This window comes from Eubalaena glacialis, chromosome 2 (assembly GCF_028564815.1).
Source record: "Eubalaena glacialis isolate mEubGla1 chromosome 2, mEubGla1.1.hap2.+ XY, whole genome shotgun sequence".
NCBI classification, from domain to species: domain Eukaryota; kingdom Metazoa; phylum Chordata; class Mammalia; order Artiodactyla; family Balaenidae; genus Eubalaena; species Eubalaena glacialis.
The window spans coordinates 119,486,226-119,492,181 of NC_083717.1; the positions used below are offsets into that span (position 1 = coordinate 119,486,226).

The following is a 5,956-nucleotide window of genomic DNA, read 5'->3' on the forward strand; positions in this document are numbered from 1 at the left end:
TCTTCCCAGACCAGGGCTCAAACCCGTGTGCCCTGCATTGGCAGGCAGACTCTCAACCACTGTGCCACCAGGGAAGCCCCTGTATCCTTCTTTTAGTGTTGTAAAGACTGGCTGCATTTATTGAGGCCATATTTACAGATCAGACCATTCTGGTTTGAGCAGATTTGGAAAAAGTGGGAAACACAGCTGAATTTTTGAAGGTGGTTCCAATAGAGCTGCTGGTGATCCATCTTGCTTTCAGGGGAGCAGTGAGTCAAAAACAATTGGTTTTTTGGTTTGTTTGTTTAATTTAATCAAATTCTTTAAGATCCTGCTCTGGATCTTTCTCCAGGATATAACAACAACAACAACAACAATAATAATAATAGCAGCTAATGCCTACCTAACATTTATGTATCCCTTACTCTATGCCATGCACTGTTCTAAGTGTTTTTGCTCATTTAATGTTTACAACAACCTTATGAGCAGGACCGGGACTAGGGGTGGGGCAAGAGAGGCATCTGGGGAACAAAATTTAAGAGACACTGACTCAGGGACACACAAGTGCACTTCCGCACCCTAGGTGCTTCTCTTGCTTCACCCTGGTCCTGGCCATGCTTATCAAGAAGGTACTAGTATATACCCCTTTTTCAGACGAGTAAACTGAGGCACCGAGAGATTAAGTAACTTGACTAAGGTCACACAAGTAGTGGCAGAACTGGGATTTGAATCCTAGAAGTCAGGCCTCAGAATTTGCTCTTAACCAGTCCCCTACACTGTCTTTTTTTTTTTTTTAATTTATTTTTTATTGAAGTATAGTTGAATTACAATGTTGTGTTAATTACTGCTGTACAGCAAAGTGACTCAGTTATAAATATATATACATTCTTTTTCATATCCTTTTCCATTATGGTTTATCATAGGATATTGAATATAGTTCCCTGTGCTATACAGTAAGACCTTGTTGCTTATCCATTCTATATTTACCAGTTTGCATCTGCTAATCCCAAACTCCCAATTCAACCCCCTCCCACCCCTCTCCCCCTCGGCAACCACAAGTCTATTCTCTATGTCCCCGATTCTGTTTCTGTTTCATAGATAGGTTCATTTGTGCCGTATTTTAGATTCCACATATAAGTGATATCATATGGTATTTGTCTTTCTCTTTCTGACCTCACTTAGTATGATAATCTCTAGTTGCATCCATGTTGCTGCAAATGGCATTATTTTGTTCTTTTTTATGGCTGAGTGTATTCTGTTGTATATATGTACCACATCTTCTTTATCCATTCATCTGTTGATGGACATTTAGGTTGTTTCCATGTCTTGGCTATTGTGAATAGCTGCTATGAACATAGGAGTTCATGTATCTTTTTGAATTATAGTTTTGTCTGGATATATGTCCAGGAGTGGGATTTCTGGATCATATGGTAATTCTATTATTAGTTTTCTGAGGAACCCCTATACTGTTTTCCACAGTGGCTGCACCCACTTACATTTCCACCAATAGTGTAAGAGGGTTCCCTTTCTCCACACCCTCTCCAGCATTTGTTATTTGTAGACTTTTAATGCTGGCCATTCTGACCAGTGTTAGGTGGTACCTCATTGTAGTTTTGATTTGCATTTCTCTAATAATTAGTGATGTTGAGCATCTTTTCATGTGCTTCTTGGCCATCTGTATGTCTTCTTTGGAGAAATGTCTATTTAGATCTTCTGCCCATTTTTTTGACTGGGTTGTTTTTTTGATATTGAGCTGCATGAGCAGTTTGTAAATTTTGGAAATTAATCCCTTGTTGGTTGCTTCATTTGCAAATATTTTCTCCCATTCTGAGGGTTGTCTTTTCATTTTGTTTATGGTTTCCTTTGCTGGAACACAGTATATTGTTTTAAAAATGAAATTTATTGAGGTATAATTTACAAACAATAAAATGCAGCCATTTTCTTTTTTTATTGAGGTATAAGTGACATACAATACTATGGTAGTTTTAGGTGTACAACATAATGATTTGACATTTGTGTACATTGCAAAATGTTCACCACAATAAGTCTAGTTAACACCTGTCACCATACAGAGTTACAGATTTTTTTCCTGTGATAAGAATTTTTAAGATTTACTCTTTTAGCAACTTTCAAATATGGAAACAGTATTATTAAGTATAGTCACCATGCTGTACATTACATCCCATGACTTATTTATTTTATAACTGGAAGTTGTACTTTTGACCCCCTTCATGCATTTTGCCAACCCTCCACCTCTGGCAGCCACCAATGTGTTCTCCATCCTCATGAAATGATCTTTTTTTCCCCTGGTAATATGCTTGCCCTGAAATATAGTTTTCTGATATTGATTAACCACATCAGCTTTTAAAACTTTTAATTATTTGGGACCCCTTCAAACAGGTACTTGTAGTTTGTTGATGAAGATTCTGATACCAGTTCTGAGGTGTGTGTGTGTTTTTCCAACATCACCAAGCAACTCTAGGATGCCAGCTGGGTGTCCTATAGTTCAACTCAATTCTGACACTCTCTACCAGGTATAGCATCAGATTCCACAGGTTGAGGGCTCAGTCCCATAAGACTGCCTCCACTTCAGATGCCAATTGCAAGTCCAGGTTGTTACCTATACTTCTGACTGACTGGCTATAAATCAGGTTCCCAGATGCCCTCCTTGGGTTTGATTAGTTTGCTAGAGTGGCTCACAGGACTCAGGAAACCAGTTTACTCACTAGATTATAGGTTTACTATAAAAAGATATTACTTAGGAGCAACCAGATGGAAAAGATGCATACAGTGAGGTATGGGGAAAGGGTGCGGAGCTTTCATGCCCTCTCCAGGGCTCCACTCTCCCCAAATCTCCATGTGTTTACCAACTTGGAAGCTCTCTGAATCCTGTCCTTTTGGGTTTTTATGGAGGCTTCATTACATAGGCATGTTTCATTGGCCATTGGCAGTGATTCAACCTTCAGCTGCTCTCCCCTCCCTGGAGGTCAGGGCGGTGGCACTGAAAGTTCCAATCCTTTAATCACATGGTTGGCTCCCGTGGCAACCAGACCCCATCTTTAGGTACTTTCCAAAGGTCATCTCATTAACATGATGAAAGACATCTTTATGACTCTCATCACTTAGGATATTCCAAGGGTTTTAGGAGCTATGTGCCAGAAAAGGGGATGAAGACCAAATATGAATTTACTATAAATCACAGTATCACAACTGACTTTAAAAAATCAAGTTACAAAATTTTATTACAAATTAAAAATGACGTTCTTAAAAATCTCAGCTTGACCAGATATGAAACAATTAAAAAACCCTTAAAAGTGTATTGAGAAAACTGGGTTTAAAAAAAACCACATTTGTCAGTACCCAAAATATATGTGTTGTTGACCTGAAACAAATAGACTACCAGATATTTCTCCAGCAAAGATGGGTTTATTAGAGATCAGCAGAAAATTGCAATTTGGGGTCTGTAATAATGGCATCCATGTGCAAGTCTCCACAAGGTAATGGAAGGAGGTTCTTTTTTTGGCCACAGTGCACAGTTTGTGGGATCTTAGTTTCCCAACCAGGGATCACACCTGGGACCCCAGAAGTGGAAGCGAGGAGTCCTAACCACTGGACCACAAGGGAATTCCCAGGAAAATGTTTTTTAGAGAGGAAAAGGAAGTTGGGAGGGTCCTAGGAAAGTAGAGTTTTTCTTCTTCCTGTTGGGTTCTGTTAATGTCGCAGGGCCTGAGAGCTCCCCCTTCTGGTATCCCAACTCTATTTAATTGAAGTTTCCATTTACTAATTTTACAGTCTTTAGGTAAAAATACTAAAAACCCCAAGCTGCGTAGATAATGCAGATAGTTCTAATTATCTTGTCAATGGGCAAAAAACAAGCACTTAAGGTCTTCAGCTCCAACCTTTTTTTCATTTTTTACTGCTGGAATTCCATATTCATTCCTTCTTAAAATTATTTATTTATTTAATTTATTTTTGGCTGTGTTGGGTCTTCGTTGCTGCGCACTGGCTTTCTCTAAGTTGCGGCGAGTGGGGGCTACTCTTCGCTGCAGTGCGCAGGCTTCTCATTGTGGTGGCTTCTCTTGTTACAGAGCATGGGCTCTTAGGCTTCAGTAGTTGTGGCACATGGGCTCAGTACTTGTGGCGCACGGGCTAAGTTGCTCTGCGGCATGTGGGATCTTCCCAGACCAGGGCTCGAACCCATGTCCCCTGCATTGGCAGGTGGATTCTTAACCCCTGCACCACCAGGGAAGTCCCATATTCATTTCTTCTTGTTGGATGGCTAAACAGGATGATGATCGAGGTGGTAAACCAACCTTTACTCAGGTTAGCCCTGCTCAGCTTTAGGAACAGATGAATTTTCAGCTGTTGGAGCACCTGCTTTTGTCTCTGTGCCATGTTGTGGTTTAGGGTTTTCTGGGAATCTTCAGAGGTGACTGAAGTTGTGGTAGTACCAACCTTGAGGTGGCTGCTGACCTTGATCTCATCTCCTTGATTTTCCTTCTCCTTTTTGTTGCTGTCTTCTCTATGCTGTCTTTGGTGAGGAGGGCCCCTAAGGAATCATGATCTACAACCCCAATACATATTCTGTCTCACTGGTGTTAAAAAACAAAATTTAACTGAGTAAATTTAAAGATCAAATTGGCTTTATTCATTGATTCATGAATTGGGCAGCATTCCATCTAGCAAACAGAAAGGAGCTTCAAAGAGCTACCGAAAAGGAAAAGATTTTTATAGACAGAAGGGGGCAGGGACAAGGAAAAAAAGTGGATTACCTAATCTTTCTACGGAAGGGGTCTGTCAGGCAGATTGCCTCATTACTGCTGACCAGGAAATTCCAGACTGACCAGTTAAGATCACATTCCTGGGGGAGACTGAAACTGCAGTTTGGTTTGGTATTAAGTTTCAGTTTGGTGAGGTGGGCTTAGCACAAGTGACTCCATTTTGGGTCTGATGTCTCTTTTTTAACGCTAGTCTACCTTGATCTCCTATCCCCTGGTTATCAGCACACTCCACTACTTTTTCCTGCACCAGAGGAATACTGTGGTCAATGCTCATAGGTCTCTGTGTGTAGTAGGATGAGAACTGTGGCCTGAGGTTGGGCTGGCCCTATTGGAACTGGCCTTCTGGACCACTCTCCCATCCCTCGTTCTTTTCCTTATTCTTACTGTTTTGGTAATTCTGGTAATTGGTAGAAAACCCCTACCATGTGGGTAGCATCTATAATGGTTACAGTCTGCTGCATATTTACTGCTTGCACTGGAACTCCAGTAGGGCCTGTAACATTTGCTAATTCCATACCCTTTTCTCCTCAAAGCATCAAACTCCACAGTGTCTCCATCTCCTACATTGCGAAGTTGGATACATGTTGTATTACGTATTAGTACCTCATTCTTTTTTATTACTGAATAATATTCAATTTTACAGCTATTCTACACTTTGTTTATCTATTTGTCAGTTGGTAGACATTTTGGTTGTTTCCACTTTGGGGCTTTTATGAATAACACTGCAATTAATATGCATATACAACTTTTTATGTGAATATATATTTTCAATTTTCTTGGGTATAGGAGTAGATTTGCTGGGTTATGATAGCTCTGTGCTCAGCATTTTGAGAAACTGCCAAATTGTTTTGCAAAGTACCTTACCATTTTACATTCCTGCAAGTAATGTAAGTTTCTCTAATTCCAGTTTCTCCACACCCTTTCTGACACTTGTCACTGTCTGTCTTTTTGATTTTAGTCATCCTAGTGGATGTGAAGTGGTATCTCATTGTGATTTTCATTTCCCTGAAAGGTTAATTATGTTGAATTTTTTTTTCATGTGCTTATTGGACATATGTAAATCTTCTTTGGAGAAATGTCCAGTCAAATCCTTTGTCCATTTTTAAGCTGGGTTGTCTTTTTATTGTTGAATTGTAAGAGTTCTTTATATATTCTGGATACCAGTTATACCATTTATATTTAATATGATTATTGAT

The 5,956-nt window shown here is 39.7% G+C and overlaps 1 pseudogene; it reads right to left on the minus strand.

The window, feature by feature from the left end:
- Positions 1-4,303: 4,303 nt before the first annotated feature.
- On the minus strand, positions 4,304-5,722 carry LOC133084673 (Y-box-binding protein 1-like; annotated as a pseudogene).
- Between the last annotated feature and the right edge of the window lie 234 nt (positions 5,723-5,956).